At 43.4% G+C, this 20,579-nt stretch overlaps 1 long non-coding RNA gene across 1 annotated transcript; it reads right to left on the reverse strand.

Annotated features, from left to right (window-relative positions):
• Nucleotides 1-14,417: 14,417 nt before the first annotated feature.
• LOC125525952 (uncharacterized) lies at nt 14,418-18,815 on the reverse strand. Its single transcript, XR_007291482.2, has 6 exons — nt 18,397-18,815; nt 18,231-18,329; nt 17,403-17,473; nt 16,616-16,717; nt 15,391-15,440; nt 14,418-14,821 (listed from the first exon to the last, which is right to left on the reverse strand). It is a non-coding gene; the product is annotated as an uncharacterized LOC125525952 (long non-coding RNA).
• Nucleotides 18,816-20,579: the final 1,764 nt, after the last annotated feature.

Raw genomic sequence — 20,579 nt, forward strand, 5'->3', positions numbered from 1 at the left:
CTTTCTTCCGTAGCATAGGAATTCAGGACCATGTGTCTTGCCCTCATGCTCATCAACAGAATGGTTCTGCCGAGCGCAAACACCGCCACATTGTTGAAGTTGGACTCTCTCTACTTGCTCATGCGTCTATGCCTCTAAAATATTGGGATGAAGCTTTCATTATAGCAACATATCTCATTAATCGTCTTCCAAGTAAATTTATTGGCAACTCCACTCCTTTGGAACGTCTCTACCATCAAAAACCAGACTACAACTCTCTCAAAACTTTTGGGTGTGCTTGTTATCCCAACTTACGTCCGTATAATCATCACAAACTTGAATTCCGTTCCACTCAATGTGTTTTTCTAGGCTATAGTAATCTACACAAGGGATACAAGTGCCTAGAAATTTCCACCGGACGTATATATATTTCTCGAGATGTAATTTTTGATGAAACTCTCTTTCCGTTTGCCAAGCTTCATCCCAACGCAGGCGCTCTTCTCCGTGCTGAAATAGCACTTCTTCCGGATCTTGACATACTATCTGATCACGGGGGTGAATTATCTGTAGCTGACCATGTGAACAAATCCGTAGAAAATTGCAGCCCTAATGATGTATGTACAAATGCAGCTCATGATTTTATGTGCCCAGAAACAGACAATACAGGTGTTGCTGATCACGAGGAGGATTCTGGCGGCAGCAGGCGATCTGGCGCGCGACCCCAGGCGAATCCTGGCGCCAGCGCCGGCGCAATCATTGGCGCACGATCCGAGGAGGATCATGTCCACCTGCATGCGGAGACGGCGCGCGACCCGGTGGCCGATTGTGACCGCGCGGAGCCCACTAGCGCAGGCGGGGCTGGAGGCGAATCCCCGCTTGCCACGAGCCCACGGTCCGCGGGGGTGGCAGACCAGCCGCCCAACCGGGCGACCGCGGCTGGGTCCAGCCCACGGGCCCCGATGCGCACGTCCACCCGTGTGGAGTCCTCAGGCGACACGCGGCCCACTTCTGCTGGTGAATCAATCCCGAGGCCGATTCTTTCTGGAGAAGAGACGGCGCGTGATCCCGTGGCGGCGCGCGATCCCGTGGCTGCTGGACGTGTACAGGACGCTGGATCTTCTGTGGACGCCTCTTCTGCTGCACAAATTGTTCCTCGGCGTCACACACGGTCACAATCAGGTATTACCAAGAAAAAGGAATACAAAGATGGTTCCATTAGGTATGATAAAAAACGTGCTTTTCTCACTACTACTGGTGAACCAGTTAATCTTGCTGATGCTCTTGCTCACAAATATTGGAAAGAGGCCATGGATAGTGAGTATGATGCACTTATGAAAAATAAAACATGGCACCTAGTACCATCAAAAAGTGGAATGAATGTTATTGATTGTAAATAGGTGTACAAGATAAAAAGGAAGTCAGATGGAAGCATAGACAGGTACAAGGCTAGATTAGTTGCTAAAGGTTTTAAGCAAAGGTTTGGGATTGACTATGAGGATACTTTTAGTCCAGTTGTTAAATCAGCCACAATTCGACTTGTCTTGTCTATTGCTGTTTCCAGAGGTTGGAGCTTAAGACAGCTAGATGTTCAGAACGCGTTTCTGCATGGTGTTCTTGAGGAAGAAGTGTTCATGCGGCAGCCACCAGGTTATGAAAACAAAGGTACACCACATTATGTCTGTAAGTTGGATAAAGCTCTATATGGTTTAAAACAGGCGCCCAGAGCTTGGTATTCACGATTGAGCATGCAACTACAACAACTTGGATTTGTACCATCCAAAGCAGACACATCCTTGTTCTTTTACAATAAAGGAAATGTCACTATTTTTGTGCTGGTTTATGTTGATGATATTATTGTTGCTAGCTTGAGTTCAAGTGCCACCACTTGTTTGCTTAAGGATCTTAAGTTAGAATTTTCCCTCAAGGACTTGGGAGATCTTCATTATTTTCTTGGTATCGAGGTCAAACAGATAAGAGATGGTATACTTCTGACACAGGGAAAATACACAGCTGACATACTCAGGAGAGTAGGTTTGGAAAAATGTAAACCTGTGAGTACACCTATCTCAACTTCTGAAAAACTCTCTGTTGAAAGTGGAGAGCCACTTGGGTCAGAGGATGCAACAAACTACAGGAGTGTTGTGGGTGCATTGCAATATTTGACACTTACACGCCCTGACATTTCTTATGCTGTCAACAAGGTATGTCAGTATTTACATGCTCCTGGCACTACTCATTGGACTGCAGTTAAGAGGATTTTGAGGTACCTTAAGTTTTCAGAGGGACTTGGACTTCAAATTACCAAGTCTTCTTCTATGCTTGTTACTGCCTACTCTGATGCAGACTGGGCAGGATGTATTGATGATAGAAGGTCAACTGGTGGATTTGCTGTATTTCTAGGATCCAATCTTGTGTCATGGAGTGCAAGAAAGCAGGCTACAGTCTCTAGATCAAGTACTGAGACTGAATACAAAGCTTTGGCAAATGCCACAGCTGAAGTAATGTGGATACAGACATTGCTTTATGAACTTGGAATTAAGACTCCAAAAGTAGCCAGATTGTGGTGTGATAATATTGGTGCAACCTATCTGTCAGCTAATCCTATTTTTCATGCACGCACAAAGCATATTGAAGTTGATTTCCACTTTGTCAGAGAAAGAGTAGCTAGAAAGCTCCTCGAAATTCAGTTCATTCCTACTGGAGATCAACTTGCTGATGGATTCACAAAGCCTCTCACTATGAGGAAGTTAGATGAGTTCAAGTACAATCTCAACCTTGGTCGAAGTTCATGAGGTTTAGATTGAGGGGGAGTGTTAGAATATGTATAGGATAGTTTCATTCAAATTGTAATCTATCTCTATCTCCTTTCTTTCCTCTCCTCGTTAACCTCCTGTACCGAACGACCTGAGATCGATCTTCTTGATCTCTTCTTGTACTCCAAGGCATAGCCATTATATATAAACATGCGGCCCGAGACAAAGGGTTCAACGCTTCCAACCCAATTTACACATGTCGAAAGTAGTACAATTCAAACTTGATCAAGTTAGGATTAGTATTACTTTCGACATGCACCACATATTGCCTTCACTTCAATCTAAGCCATGTTTAGGCATAGCAGTAGCGTTGGTAAACCAAGCACGGAGATAAGAGAGGACACTTCTCTCTATTAGCTAGCTAACAACCTAAATTAACCCCCAAAACCCCTAAACCACCCCCTTTAAAAAAACCATAGCTCCTGCTAGCTGCTGACGCGTGGATGCCTTTTGGTCCCGGTTGGTGCCACCAACCAGGACCAAAGGCCCTCCTGCCTGGGCTCGCCGCAGCGACCACATGGAGGCCCATCTGTCCTGGTTCGTGTAAGAACCGGGACTAAAGGCCTAGGGCATTAGTAACGACCCTTTAGTCCCGGTTCGCCAACCGAGACAGATGGGCCTTACCAACCGGAACAAATGGTCCTTTTTCTACTAGTGCGAGAAGATTATGCCACCGGTGTTGTCACAGAGAATCATCCCAGAACCGGCTTCGCGTGTCTCCTTAATATATGCGCCATCTACTCTTAGCTTAACAACACCCTTGCCATACTTGACTATGAAGACCACAATAGCCATTCATCGCAAGAAAGAAGATATAATAAGCGCTGAGGGAATATCGGTAGGGGCATCACCCGCACACAATGCAGGATTGCACTCCTTCACCACTATTTTGGAGGGCTAGAGAAACTGCATCATTACACTGAATAACTTGGAAAAGATGGTCTCCTAGATCCAACCAACTCCTTACCTTAATTGACACACCAATTGCCAAGATTTGAAGAGATCCAACAATATAGTAACACATACCCTCACAGGCTCTTCATCAGCGTCAAGTCAGACGTCGTCGAGGTAAGGAGAGGCTGAAGCGATCTTGTTTCAACACGTCATAGCCGCCGCCACCTCGTGGATACCGCCAGGGAGAAAACCCAAGGGGGAACAAGAACGAAGAAAAACGAAAACGACGAGTCCCTGCTCCTCTCGCTATTGTTGATCCACTAGACTGGAGAGGGAAGAAGGACCAAGGCGACAGCTTTGAGGAGCCTTGGTGGCGGATAGAGTTAGTGAAAGGTGTTGGTCGTGGTTAATTCATGGATGGACCTTCCATAAATGGGAGTTGACGAGGCATAAGTAATGGAAATTTGCTAAAAGCTCTTCAACATCATCGCTCATTGAACTTTCCTAAAGGATCTTTGGCGGCTAAATACAAATTATCCGAGAAAATACAATGAATGTCCACCACAAACTGACTTTATCACCACTAGCAAAATATCATGCGAAGAGAAAAGAATATTGAGTTATTGTGATTATGATTTTGCCACTTATAGATCAAGGTACTCCATAATTTCTTAGTTAGTGTTGGATAGGATTAGTGATGGGGTACTAATTGATATTGACCACCCGATCGAGAGAAATAGAGGTTGTATATTGAATTCCAGGACCGCAAAGAGTTCCCAAAACATTATAGTATGATAACAACGTAAATATGTAAGCATGGCGTTGCCTTAGATGCAGCTCCAATGAGCCTCGAAGCATATTCTTTATTCATAACAAAGCACACGTATCTAGCTAGTATATCATCCATTAAATGTTTTTTTGTATGATGTGCCGGTTCTTAAATGTGTGACATATATGATTTAATTTTCACTTAAAACTGCTACAAATTTTCCCCAAGATCATTTTGTTGTATAATTGTTTTGTCCCTTTTTCCAGGATCGTTCCTAGGAATTTGGGTGCTTGGTGCGAAATGTAAAATGGGCCCATACTTTTTAAAATCTTATGACTCAAAAACTAATATAATTAAAGCATATTGCCAGTTAACTATAAAAATTTAAATGTGTGTTATTTTGTAATATATTTTGAAATATATCCAGTAGCAACTATCTTGAAAATATTAGATCCATAACTTGAGCAACTAGCCAATTGATATGGATTGATCCATGTATACACAAAATATGGAAATAACAAAATTAATATTTTTTTTCTTAATATAGTGTTTGCAAAGATGAACAGGTTAGAAATGTAATTATTCAATATAATGTTTACTAAGATGAACATATACAGTCATTAGTATAATTATTCAAAAATAATGGCCTAAATCAAATAGGGTTTTGGTTTTATCGCAATTGCACATGCCGTGGCGTGACTGGGGTATACTGCAGGCTAAAGTCACATGAAAAGATTCGCCAAGCTATCTAATGAGACCTCCTCTTCAACGTGTTTTCATTTCTAGGCAAGCCTCTTCAGCACCTTAAGCGCTACTTGCGAACTGGCGCTCACGCGCATGACTGCAGGCCATGGCCCTTTAAGTTTTATCGCTTGCTCACTCGGTTATCTCACACCGTTCACACGTTTCATAGAAAAACAGGATCCAAATTTTATAGATTAAAACTTATAAATAACAAATTTATAAAAAATTAGGAATTTCAATAAATAGAAATAATAAAAATCATCAACTTTAAAATTTTCGTGCATTTGTAATAAATTCACGAATTTGGAAATGGTTATTAAATTTTTTTAAAAAGTTAACGGATATGAATAAAGTACATGAATTTTTTTAAAAGTCAAGAATTTCCAAAAATACTTAACCAATATTTCAGTAAATCCACGAATTTGGAAAAAGGCAAAATTGAAAAACCAAGCAAAACCAAGACCAAAAAAACAAAACAACAGAAACCTTCTAAAAATTCCTATTTCGCACACGAGTCGCTTGGTAGCAACGCATGCTCCCCCATCTCATGCTTTTATGCCGGTCCATATGGGCGGCTGGGTGCCCCTATTTTTTCAGTTTCTTTTTGATATTTGTTGTTTATCTATCTATAAAGTTGTTCCAAAATTAATATTGTTTGTCACTCCAGAAAATGTTCACTGATTCAAAAAAAAATTAAACGAGTTTCAAAAAGTGATTACAACTTTTTATAAAAAAGTTGCGAAATTTAAGGAAAAATATCGCTAATAAAAAATGTTAATAAATTTTAAAAAGGTGTTTAAGAATTTGCAAATTACAAATTGTTCACGATTACAAAAATATGTTCATGATTCAAGAAATATTATGATTTCGAAACAAGTTCCTGATTTCATAAAATTATTCAAAACAAATTGAAAAGGATGTTCGAAAAATCAATAAGAATATAAAAATTAAAAACAAGAAAAAACGTCCATGAAAAAAATAAAATTTAAAACAAAAAAGGAAAAAAAAAGAAAAGATAAATTAAAGTGGAAATAGAAGAAAAAAGATAAAGAAAAAGAAGGCTCTACAACTGTGAACCAGGGTTCCACGTCTCTCTCATTAATTAGATGACACCTCGAGATCTGCATTGTGTAGAGTCATTCGGCCAAGGATCACTAATCATGTACAGTAATTTCTTAATCTATTATGCCATTGCATATGTTATTCTTTGCTGCTCCTTGTTAAAGCAGTGAATTAGTATTAAAAAATAGTTTCTCTTTCGATTTTTTTCTTTTCGAGAAATCTGCTAGGCTTTATTGATCAACGTGTAAAATTGCAGGTATTGCATGGGGTCATGAGGCACATCTAACCACAAATGATGACCCTGATCCAAAGACTCTTCATTCCAAGTATCATTATATCCAGCTAATTACGTGTTGGGGTGTTCGCTATATCCCGTCCACAATCCAGTTGGTACGGTACGATATTGATGGCGTCTGCGCCTGTGGTCTTTGGCGGGCATTGTGGTTGCAGACACTCGTCATCGGGAGTCAGCAATAAGGAACGTATCTGGTGCATCAAAACAAGAGCTCTTTTATGGTACCCTGTAGTGAATATGGACCGTTAATCCACGAAATCCAACGCCCATGACGGATCTGTATCACTGCGAGCAGACCAACAGCATGGCGAGCAGTATAGGTAGCACCGGTCCTTCTCGACCAACAGTATATATATTCTGAGGGCATTTTTGGACTTCTTCAATTCAGCCGGCCCCCAAGTCCCCGACCCACCCTGCCCGTTGTTCTCGTCCACCTATGCTGGTAGAGTTCCGGCGGCCATCGCAGTGCATCGTCCTCTTCTCCATCCTGTCTTCCCTCCCTCGATAAGCTTGAATCCTGTTCTTTCCCCTGCGTGGATCCAACACTCACAGCTTGGCGTAGGCCTCGGCCCGGACCGTGCTCTTCTTCTCCAATAGGCCATGAGGCGTTGGCCTGCGCCCCTCCCATGGCAGAGCATACCCCAGACCGGGCTCATTTTGTCCTGGTTCACAACGGTGGCAACCAAACCACTTTGTGTCGTTGTCCGTTGATGCAGAAGCATGCCGTGTACAGAAGTTCATGGTCTGGCCATGCCGTCCAGGCAGGACGAAGGACTGGAGGAGGGCGCTGACGGAGCCGTGGCCACCATGTCTTGCTCCCACCGAGAAACAGCGACGTGACCCCAAGGTAGACTAGCGCGTCGGGTCGCAGTACACGGCAGGCGGCAGCAAGGTCAGCTAGAGCATGGCGGCCATGGGAGCGAGCAAGCTATGTCAAGTCCCAGCTATTACTCCGAAATAGGCTGGCATCTTGCCCCAACAACATTCGTGTTAGGCCTTCACGTACTGAAAAATTGTCCATATTGCCCACACGAAATCAACGGTAAGATTTAGTTATACTGGCCCACCTCGCCCCGAGCAGTATAGGGTACCGTAAAAAAGCTCCAAAGCAATTGGTGCTACCGGTGCACCGGATCCCGTTGCACATTAAAAAATGTTCAAGAAAATCCGAAAAAACTTTAGTGTATTGATACAACATCAATGTATCTTTTCACAAAAATTCAAATAAAAAATCAAAACAATGGTCAAGATAAAAAAATGACAAATTTGACGTCAATGTGCTAATGGGCCAAAACTGAAGCCCAACTTGTGTTATGCACTATTCATGTCAAATTTGTTATTTTTGTGTCTCGAGCAATGTTTCGAATATTGATCTAAATTTTTGTGACAACATATATTCATGTTGTGTCAATGCACTAAATTTTTTCCGGCTTTTTTGATCATTTTTAAATGTGCAAACGGGCGACCGGTGCACCGGTAGCACAAATTGCCCCGGTGCACCAGATACATCCCCGTCAGCAATAAGGTCCCCGCAACCAAGAGGATCATGCGTAGTTCTGTATTTCTTCGGATTGCCCGAGCAATTGGATAAGCGATCATAAAAGAGAAAACACACATCTCAACATTATACCTATGTAGGAACATATTTTGTGTTTAGGTGCAGTTTGAGACAACAACGCGAGTACAGGTTGTCTTCATACACTCCCTCTCGACAGCTCAAGATGACATGCCTCATTCTGTAATCAAAGGATGCCCCAACGCCGGATTTCAGTGCTTCAAAGTACGGAGCGAGCTATTGGTACTAAGCATTCTCTCCTGGATGTCTCCTACTCCCTTAATTTCAAGGTACTAGCATTGATCTCTTCTTGCATTATCTTTTAATAACATCCCATATTCTGAAGGTAGCATTGACCTGTTCTTGTGTTGTCTTTTGCTAACACTAGGAGCTCGAGAGCAAGCCTGTGATCCTCCTGGACTATTGAGAAAACATACACACTTGCTTGGTCTTCCTCGGTCGTGTCTATATATACACACACATGAACATACATTGTCTTTTGCGAACAATACATTGCCAGTATTTAATCTTTTAAGATATTTTCGAATGGAATAAAGACTTTATGAACGACTCCAGTGCTATGCAAGGAAACTGTGTGTTATAAGAAAAGACGACCATGTGCTATCTTTAATTTTACTTTTGCTGCAGCTGGCAGACGAGCCAAGCTCATTCATATTTCCAACCACTTTGCTGGTCGACCAAGCCCCCGCGTTACTTCACAGGGGTGAACCGGGAGGCGGCCTAGGACCGCCGCCACCCCTCCTTCGACAGTGACCAGGGAGGCCCTTCGCACTGCGCAGTAGGAGGCGAAGCGGCTCCTTCACGAGCGTCTGGCAGCGACGGCCCTCCAGCATCCTTGCATCGCTGGAGAGACGACGACGACGTCACGAACATTGACGATGATGTGGTAGGACAGGGTGGCCACGCTTACGAGGTGGTCGTCCGATATAGCGTTTAGTGTTTTTATATATTTTTTGTAAAACGATCGAAATATCGTCTGTTTATGTGAATTATATTAGAACTTGAATGAAAACTGACCGTGTTTGCATGAATTTCATACGATTTATTGAAAAAGAGTTTGAAATGTATGTAAGAATGACGGTCTTCCGCATCCATGTCCGCGGACTGGTTCCCCTGTTCACAGACAGATACAGAAGGAAATTTATAGGTAACCGTTGGAGATGCCGTAAGGTCCTCACGACCAAAGAGGTGATGCCTAGTTTGGTATTTCTCCGATTGCCTGAGCAATTAGATAAGAGATTGTAAACGAGAAAACACACATCTCAACATTATATGTAGAAACAATTACAATGATATCAAAATAAGGTGGAATACACCAGCGCGGGTACAGGATCTCCCGATACAATCCTTCTGAGCGACACAAGATGACAGGCTACACTCTGTGGTAAAAGGATACCTTGACGACGGACTTGAACTCTTCAAAGTACGCAGCTAGTCCTTGTTACTAAGCATTCTCTTCTGGATGTCTCCTACTCCCGTAATCTCAAGGTACTAGCATTGATCTCTTCTTGCATCATCCTTTACTAACACCCCATATTCTCAAGGTAGCATGATCTGTTCTTGTGCTATCTTTTTGCTAACACTAGGAGCTCGAGAGAAAGCCTGTGATCCTCCTGGACTATTGAGAAAACACACACACTTGCTTGGTCTTCCTCGGTCATGTCTATATATGCACACCCACATGAACAGACATTGTCTTTTGCTACCAATATGTATTTAATCTTATAACATATTTTTGCACGGAATAAAGACTTTATGACCAACTCCAGTGCTAAGCAACAAGATTGCGTGTTATAAGAAAAGAAGACCATATGCTATCTTTAATTTTACTTCTGCTCCAGGTGGCACACGAGCAAAATTCATTCATCTCTCCAACCACTTCACTGGTCGACTAAGCCCCCGCTTTGCTCCATAGGGGTGAACCAGGAGGCGACCTAGGACCGCCGCCGCCACCCCTCACTCCTCCCCCCTCCTCCATGCTCCTTATCGTCGTCGCCGGGAGTCATCGGCAAAGCCTGCTTGGCCACCTAGGACGGGCGGCTGCAGGGTTTGTGCTGCTCCTTCCTACCATCTCCTTCCACCTCCTTCTCTCGTGGCCATTGACCTCTCCTCCTCATAGGTCGGGCTCCCTTCGTCTCCTACATCGCGGATCTAGTAGGCAACTCGCCAGATCTAGCTATCCCGGCTACCGGCGATTGCGGTTGCGTACGTGGGAGATCTGGAGCCCTGTTCCGTAGCCGCTTCTTGGCTCTCCCACCACGGGAGCCTACCATCCTAAGAGGTCGTGATCTTGGCTAGGGGGAGTCATCGCCTCCTTCCACTCACTGGGTGGTTAGGGTTGAAGCCAAGGTTATCGCCCTTGCACAGCCGATGCAGGGTGGTAGTCAGTGGGGATGGGCGCTCCTCGTCTAGATCTAACTTCTGTTGGCGACGGAGACTGATTTGTGGGTCACCAGTTGCTGCCACAGTTGGTGGTGGCATCGTTGGGAGTTGCACCTTAGGGCATGTACAATGGGGGCAGCTGTATAGTGCTGCCCCATGCTCCACCTAGGTAAAATTTTATCAAGCAGCTATTTGGAGACCACTAGCTTCCACCGCAGGCATCATCTCACTGGGACCCACCGTTTCAGCCTTTTCATACCTAGTGCTCTCTCTCGTGAGTTGTCTCCCATGCGTGAGCTCACCTTCCGCTTGTTTTTACTCTCTAAAGCTGGCTTTTACGAGTGAGGAAGCGGGTTTCTCTGCAAGATCCCGCTTCACTCTGCAAGCAGCAGTTTGGGCTGAGCTGGAGCATTTGTTCTGACGTGATGTGCTGGGGCACTAGTCCACCGTGGAGCGTTGTACATGCTCCTAGTCCAAGGTGTCTCGTGGGTCCGTAAATGAGGGGCCATTCTGTCGACTACCAGTGCTGGTGTGCACGTGGTATGGTAGTTGGCTTTGGTGTGCAGTGGTGACTGGTGAGGTTTGGGTCCTGGATGCCGAGGCGGCAGCATGGGTTGCGGTTCGTCTGGTTGGCTCTCCATTGAGCTTTGTTGTGGCGGTGGTGGCTACGTTCCTTTGTCGTGTGGGGTAGCATGGAATGTAGGGATGGGCGGCGCTGATGTGCCCGGTGCTTCTGCTGTGGCAGCTCCTAGATCATTATCTGGAGGTCTGGTTTGTTGGTCCTTAGGGTGGGTAGGTGACCGTGGTACCTCTGTGTGGCGTCGGTGAGAATTCGGGCGAAAGCTCGGTGTTCCGGCAATGCTCGTGGGTGTCGGATTTCTCTTGTGGGTGTCATTGTAGTCCCTCTTCCTGTGTCTGGGCTCTGGGTGAAAACTCTTGACCGTTTCTCAAATATGCAAAGCTTGTGTATCATTTCATTGATAGAAGGATTAGAATGAGTACACAGGGATACAACACATGACACGAACGCCAGCGGGCGTGTACATGGTACCCGGAGCAGAGAGACAACGAATGCTCAGCCAGTACAGATGATACAACACAGCTAAACCTACCAAACCCGAACCAAGGGCAGCAATGCCAAGCCAGCGAGAACTCCAACATCGTCTAAGCCAAAACCGGGGACACCACGAGCGATCAAGATAGTGCCTTCAAGAAGGAATACGACGCCGAGACACCGTCACTATCCGATCCAAGGAACCCGGACCTAGGGTTTCTCCTGAGCTCGAAGAGGGGCGCAATTGAAGGCCTTGGCAGCACCTCCAAGAAGGAAAACAACACCCGCGGGCGCCATCACTGCCAGCACCAGCAAGCCGAGCAGGGATCTCTCCTTGGCCTGAAGCTGAGCGATCCCATAGCCGCTGAGTCCGGAATCAAAGATGGGGAGGCCAACGCTGGTCGGAACCACCAAGTCAGGAAGGGGTTGGTGGGGTTGCACCTGCCGTAGGAGGGTGGCATCGTCTTCGAACCCGGGAGCATATGATCTGGCAAAAGAGGGAGACTTTGAGGCGTACAGGGTAGGGCGGGCGACAAGGCGAACCACGCGGGAATCTTGGGGCGATGATGTCCAGCAACGCCGGCAAGCGATGACTGGAGGGACGCAGATCCAAGCTGCAGTGGCCTTAGCCGTCGGAGCATCGGCGAGCAAGGCAAACTGGAAGGAACGCAGGTACCTAGTCGCTGAGGCCGGAGCTGTCCGGTTGGGGACACCGACAGCTAGGGACACCGGAGAGACGCGGGCCAGAGGCCGCTGGGGCTGAAAAAACACCAGCAAGGACCATCGCGGGAAGTCCCATCATAGGTACAACGAGGTGCTATACAAACGGTTTTTAACCCCTTTCGACGGCGGCGTTCGGAACCGTCACCTAGTGAGTGACTGCGTTAGGGGGGTCCTTCCCACACAACCCAGAGACCGTCGGGGATATGTCCTCCTGGCACACACGCTCGGCAAAATGAGGTCATGTGCGACCGGCGAGCGACCAAATACGGTTATACGTACAGTAGTGCTAAAAAATACAATTATACAGGCGAAATCGTTTCCGGTCGTAAGTACATCCCACACAGTCAGTCCCCGCTAAACGTTTCTATTCGTATATACATCCCAAACAGTCACTCCAAGAAAAACAATTGCACAAGGTGGTGTAACGCAAACAGTTTTCAAGAGAATGTCGTGTGTGATTGTTCATTGATCCAACACGGTTTATTCCTAGAAACTGTGTGCGTTGCCTGAGGTCATCGCCCACGGTGTTTTCTCAATAACCGTTTCAATAGGAAAACCCAATTAGCAGGCTAATTACCCTATTATTAATAATCCATTTACTAATCTCATTGACATTCATATTAAGCACATAATATGTTTCATTTCCATATTAAGGAAGCAGGATTTCATAATTGAAATACATCCGAGTACAACACGATATAACTTCAGCACTCAGCTACCCTATTACACAACTGCACCAGCACCAAGTTTCACATGCAACATCTAGAACCTTTCGATATTAGCATCATAGACGGTACATATACACATGCATCTTATCTGGAAAACTGCTGAAGCGGAAGGCGAATATTGAGCCGTCATTTATGTTGAAGGTCTTTGCAACTTTAGGCCAGTGCCTGTGGATGATTAACCGTCCATCCTTCGACCTCTTCAAGAACACTTCAATATTGAACCGTGAGTGTTATATGAAAACTTTCCTCGCCTCCTGACCACAGAGGTGGTTTGAGAGGTAATCATCAGTGAACTGCTTTGAAATGTCTGAAAACAAGGATGTGCATAAATATCTTCTCTATATTGGAAATGGGGCAAAGGAATAAAAAAGGCAAGGTATAATAGTTAGTACCATCTTGTAAACCTCAGTGCTTCCCATTGTTTCCCTGCAACACATATAAGGTAGTTAGTCATCAGGTTATGTAAGGGTTCGCATGCTATCAGTAAAATATGTTGCTGATAAATAAGCACATTGCAGATTCATCAGATTAATTCAAGCCACATGGAAAACTCATTTATCCAAACCAAGCACGATTAAGAACTCGAAAATATATCACTTGTATATGTTTCTCATGTATTAAGTGCAGCTAAATTCGATTTATTCCTCACATGGTATATGATACGTCTCTTACGTATCTATAATTTTTGATTGTTCCATGCTATTATATTATCTGTTTTGGATGTTAATGGGCTTTATTTTACACTTTTATATTATTTTTTGGATTAACCTACTAACCCAAGGCCGAGTGCAAATTGCTGTTTTTTGCCTATTTCAGTGTTTTGTAGAAAAGGAATATCAAACGGAATGAAACCTTCGAGAGAGTTATTTTTGGAACAAACGTGATCCGTGGGACTTGGAGTAGACGTCAAGCAACCAATGAGGAGGCCACGAGGCGGGGGCACATATACCCCCCCGGGCATGCCCTCCACCCTCGTGGCTCCACCGACCAACTTCTTCCTTCTATATATATTCATATACCCTGAAAACATCCAGGAGCACCACGAAACCCTATTTCCACCGCCGCAACCACTACACCACAACACTACATTCCCAACAACCTAGTTGGTCAGGAAAACAACCTCCATCAACAAACAGTCGGTCGGGAAAGACTATTGCCGACCGATCGTGTCTGTTGGGGAAAGTCCAGACGGGAAAACCCTTTCCCGGCCGACATATCTTCCCGGCCGACTGCTTGACGGCTATGGTGTATCTTTCCCGACCACCAATCTATTGGGCTTGCCATGGTCCTTTCCCAACCAACAGTCCGTTGGGGTAGCCATGGGCCTTTCCCGACCAACTATCGGATGGGAATTCTTTCCCGAGCAACATTCTGTTGGCCCTAATTTTAGCCTTTCCCAACCGACTGTTAGGCAGGTTTTGTTTCGCCGACCAACAATCAGACGGTGTTTTCTTATGCGACCAAAAATTCATTTACATTTTGTTTATCCAATCACAACTTTAACTAACATATGGTACTGGTTGTCACATACATATAGTTCATGTGGTCTAAGCATAATCACGGAGACATCATACATCAGGTGCACCAAAACATTTTTCATTCCATTAACTAATAGTCGCATACATACACTTCGTTCTGTTCTAAACATAACCACCAATACACCATACATCAAGTTCAACAAAGGACAGCTAAAAGACAGCAAGTATGAGACATCAGTTGTACAAAATGAGAAGTAAAACATTCAGTTGATGTGGATCGCTGGCTTCATGGTTCATTGTGAGTCGAGTCATTATGTTTGCTTCCTACAAAAGTTAAACAAGCCCACCTTATTAGAATGCTCAATTAATTTATGAAATTGAATGCAGGAAGAATTCACATGTGCACCGTGCACACGCAATGGCAGAAAGAAGAATACAATTACCTAATCTACAAAACTAGCATTTCTGGTCATGAAGACCACCAATCAACATCCAGTAGTAGCCATGGATGTGGCATAAAAGCCCTCTGTCCACGTTTTGTCTATCCATTTGAAAGGAAATGCATCGTTTACTTTGTACGATTGCTGATAATATAGTGTGCTGGGGATATACTCAAGTTACTGTACATAGGTACTAGCAGCCAATATTCCAACACTTGTTTCCAAAAAATAAACAAACAACTTTATAGATAGTGGATAAAATGAGCCGGAAGCTAAATAAATATAAATGTGACTCTTTCACTAGATGTACAGTTTTCTAGTAGTTCACACTAGATATAGCTACCTGATAGCTAATTATAGATGTGACTCTTTCTGAATGCCCAAAAGTATCGTCTTAGCTCCTAAAAGTTACGAGTAAGAAGAAAAGAGGCTTCAACACCAAAGTAGATTAACCTGGTATCCCTTCCAAGGTAGGCGGACAGAGACTAGTATTTAGGTCTGACCTGAATACACCATGGTAATTGAAACATTAGTATTGGACTATATACTCTGTTGAATTCGTCCCAAAATGGTAAAATTTCAGATTGTATAATCAAAGCCATGAACAAAATCCATCAAAATCAGGCATTTACAGCAAGTAGGCTGGAACCAATATACTAATATTCCAGATTGTACCCTATTTTTTAGAAAGAAATAAATTTACACAAAAACAACAGCGAAAAATAATCATTTGACTATCCTACTATAAGTGAACGACAATGTAACTACTACATTGTAGTAACATTCGCCATACTTTGGTTAGACAAATAGAGGACAACATCCATGTAAACCACCTTTCTAAGAGCATTTCCATGTTATGGACCTGGATGATCTATGATCATTTAGTTATATGCTCCAGGAACTAATTAAGTTCTGCATTTTTTTGCTGATATTCAGATCTGCTATATTTTTATACCTTCATATCCAAAACCATCTACTTTCTTGTCTAAGTGCCCCTGACATGGCAGAGGCAAGAATATATTTGGCGCTTTTGTTTTTTGTACAAATGGAAAAAATATAGGAATACAGTAGAGCGACTACAGAAACTTTGACAGTTCTTCATATCCACAACCCTTTTACTCAAGGAGAAAGGGGAACATAATGCAAGGAATGCAACTGCAGCACTTGGACAGTAGTAATTAGAAGACTCTAGGAAAGTATATTAGAGTTTTCTGTTTAATGTAACCCAATTTTCTCTTTGCTTATTTCTTGGATGAACATTCAGACATACCAGCCGTACAATTTACCGTGGTAGTTTCAGATTAACACCTGAGATTAGTATGCCATGATATTAATAGCAAATGGCCAGGAATGACATATATGCCATAATTTATATATATTGCCCATGGTCTACACAGGAGGAGGAGCAGCAGAAATAGCTAGTGAGTATCAAGGAACTTTATTAAAGGATAACCAAATTACCTGATAAATTTCATTGAAAGAGACAAGAAATAGGCCAAAGACACAAGTTTTCCTTTTATGAATGTACATATATAATATCAGTATAATCTCATGTTTTTGTTTTCCCTAGAATGTATTATTGCTAAACAAGCATGATCCTGCAGGGATAATTATACCACATCTATATATTTGATCCTGCAGGGACGATTTAATAGCCAAACAAAGCATAATAACCCACCTTTCACGATTCCAGGCATAATTCACATCCCCTTGAATAGTGGCATTCGTGGTTAGTACTGTTTCCACCCTTCATTTGCTGGGCAGTGTTTTAAATGTTCGTCTACAAGGTTTTACATGTGGTGTCACATTTTCCATACAAGAATAACTATTAGAAATCAAAATCTGAAATAAACAAGTTGAACACAAGTTGTTATTTGTCAAGGAAGACCAAGCATTCATCTTCTCTCACCTTAATAGCCAATTGAACAAAGAAAAATATGGTGTTCCATAGAGAAGATGCTTACCATCTCTCACCCAGTAGCATGGTTCAGCTCAACACTAAATTTCATTTATTTCAGAGAAGCGCAGATGTAAAACATATCTAAATAACAGATTGAGGCCCCCTTTCTTTATTGTACACTTAACTCAATCAAGCATGTAAGCAAGACACTAACCCAGGAAGGAATCAAATTGTACCGCACTAGCAGTACATGGTCATGAACAACATAATTAATTGGATTATGATTACCATAAGAAATATCTAGAAGTTAAATCGTAGGGTGAATAGGCTTTGATGGCTGCAATGGAAATTTCAAAGCTTTAAAAGAGACTGTACTACACAAAACTGCTAGTTCAGATGTCACATGTAGGCGAAAACTCTTGCAATACTAAAGTAATCTACTTCAGCAATCAACATGCATGATCTATGTTTAAGGAAAATCCAAAATGTGAGAAGGGAGTGTATACATTAATTGCATCCACACATAAGGAGGGCCTCGATACATGCATGGGGAGCAGAAACTCACCGAAGCGGCTGCAACAAGCACGTTAGATGGGTAATGACTTGAAGATAAACGCCCACGGTGTAGCTAGTTTTCTGAAGAAAAAAATCACATAAGAACCAAAGCCTAAACAAAATATTCAGTACTTGTTCACAAACTGCATTGGCTGGGAGCTACTAGGAATAAACTAGGATATCATATTAGAAAAGCTTAGAGAAGCTCTGTTAAGAGAAAAAGTACATATTGTTCTTTATTGTTCAGTACATATTGTTCTTTAGCTCTAATCAACAACCATCAAAATACGGTCTAACAACTTCAATAAATCTAGCAGCCAAATTAGTTATAGACAAAGCATTACCTAATATATAACCATCAAACTTCAGTCTAACAACTTCAAAAAAATCTAGCAGCCAAATTAGTTATAGACAAAGCATTACGTGGACATTGAGCTCGTCAATTTTATTAAAAAGATATGTTTTCTAGCCACCATTTCCTGCTCTTTTATCGTTTTGGGTATTCACGTAAGTTTTGAAAAGTGCCAGGCTCCAAGCTACTAAATCACAACACCATATACTGAAACAAAGAAAAAAGAGCGTTGACACACCACATCTTATGAACAAAATTCTTCTAAAACTGAAATTAGTTCGAGTCATATACCAACAAATCTGACATAATGTTTTCTAAATAGAAAACAAACACATACAGTGCACTAAATCACAGACGAAGAAACATAATGTTGAAGGATTTTTCAGAGAGTTGCCTCACCAGTCATTGCACAGTTGCAAAAACAACACACATCTTTTGACATCCACAGATAAGGAGGTCGTCAGGACTTGGGGCAGAGAAACTCACTAGATTGTGGTTGCACATCAAATGGATGTGGTCTCTTGAAGATGGATGCTAGATGTCTGCCTTCTGAAGAAGAACCTGCCGGTGCTGATGTGTTTCGATCTGGGAGATGAATTTGTTTGTCAGGTTCGAGAAAGGGAGAGGGGTAAGGGGGAGGGAGTTGCCTCACCGTGGGAAATCGCCGGCACCGGCAGCAGGGAGTGGGCGACGACGGCGGGGGAGCAGGCCGGTGTGGGGGCACTAGTGGAGAGGCAGGATGATGCGGGGGCGGCGGTGGAGAAGCAAGATGGCGTGGAGCAGCACCCCGCCACGTCCGACAGGAGCTTCTGACACTGGTTGAGCCTGGTCTTCGCCAGGATCTACCCGGTGCCTAGGACGACGACGAGGCCGGAGTCCTTGGTGACAGGGTGGGGATGGAGCACCTTGGTCGAGGATAGGGTTCGAGCTCGTGGGGGATCGGCTGTGTGGGGCGGCGGGAGGTTTGGAGGACGACGGCGCGGTGCAACGGCCGGCCGGAGAGAACAGTGAGTGTCGCGCTGTTGGGGGGAGGCGCGAGTGGCTGCTCGTGGTGGGCGATTTAGGGATTTCAGGGTAGCTGGAGGGAAAGAGGAGTGAGGTTCGCGGGCTGGGCCAAAATTTAGAGCTAAAAATTTACGTCTGCGCGCGCTTGGCCCATTTAGCTCCAGGCGGTCGGTCGGCGTTATTTGCCGACCCACAGTTCGATGGGTACATGAGAGTTCCCGACCGATCTCTTGATGGCAATTGTGCATGCATTCCCGGCCCATAATTTGTTACCGTACGAGTGTTTTCCTAATCAATAGTCCGGTAAGAGTTTTCCCAACTAACGATCGGTCGGTAATAGACATCTTTTCCAACACACATCAGTAGGGAATATTGTACCATGGTGTAGTGAACCTTCTGTACCCAAGAGATCCCGTCTTGGGGCCTTTTCCGGAGCTCCACTGGAGGGGGAATCAATCACGAAGGGCCTCTACATCAACTCCATGGCCCCTCCGATGATGTGTGAGTAGTTTACTTCAGACCTTCGGGTCCAAAGTTATTAGCTAGATGGCTTCTTCTCTCTCTTTGGATCTCAATACAAAGTTCTCCTTGATCTTTTTGGAGATCTATTCGATATAACTCTTTTTGCGGTGTGTTTGTCGAGATCCGATGAATTGTGGGTTTATGATCAAGTTATTCTATGAACAATATTTGAATCTTCTCTGAATTATTTTATGTATGATTGGTTACCTTTGCAAGTCTCTTCGAATTATCAGTTTGGTTTGGCCTACTAAATTGATCTTTCTTGCAATGGGAGAAGTGCTTAGCTTTGGGTTCAATCTTGCGGTGTTCGATCCCAGTGACAGAAAGGGAAACGACACGTATTGTATTGTTGCCATCGAGGATAAAAAGATGGGGTTTATATCATATTGCTTGAGTTTATCCCTCTACATCATGTCATCTCACCTAATGCGTTACTCCGTTCTTATGAACTTAATACTCTAGATGCATGCTGGATAGCAGTCGATGTGTGGAGTAATAGTAGTAGATGCAGGCAGGAGTCGTTCTACTTGTCACGGACGTGATGCCTATATACATGATCATGCCTAGATATTCTCATAATTATTCGCTTTTCTATCAATTGCTCGACAGTAATTTGTTCACCTACTGTAATACTTATGCTATCTTGAGAGAAGCCACTAGTGAAACCTATGGCCCCCGGGTCTATTCTCCATTATATTTATCTCCCGTCAACAAGTTATTTCTGGCACCGTTTATTTTGCAATCTTTACTTTTAATCTTTATCATAAAAATACCAAAAATATTATCTTATCATCTCTATCGGATCTCACTCTTGTAAGTGACCGTGAAGGGATTGACAACCTCTTTATCGCATTGGTTGCGAGGTTCTTATTTGTTTGTGTAGGTACGAGGGATTTGCGTGTGGCCTCCTACTGGATTGATACCTTGGTTCTCAAAAACCGAGGAGAATACTTACGCTACTTTGCTGCATCACCCTTCCCTCTTCAAGGAAAAATCAACGCATGCTCAAGAGGTAGCAGTATACAATAACAGAATGCAGCCACAATAATTGAACATCGCATTGCAGAATTGAACCAAGCAGTTAACTAAGCACCACAACAAATGAACCAAACGTTAACTGAGCCCCACATTGCATAATATAACATACTCCTAATAGAAGATCAGACAGTTAACCAAATAAAGCATGTTTAACAACTTGGAAATATAGCAATTGTATTTGTTTCTCATGTATTTAGTACAGCCAAATTCGATTTATTTCTCACATGATATACAATAACAAAATGCAGCCACAATAATTGAACATTGCAT

Source organism: Triticum urartu, chromosome 7A (genome assembly GCF_056163025.1).
Source record: "Triticum urartu cultivar PI428250 chromosome 7A, HENAU_Tu73, whole genome shotgun sequence".
Lineage (NCBI taxonomy): Eukaryota > Viridiplantae > Streptophyta > Magnoliopsida > Poales > Poaceae > Triticum > Triticum urartu.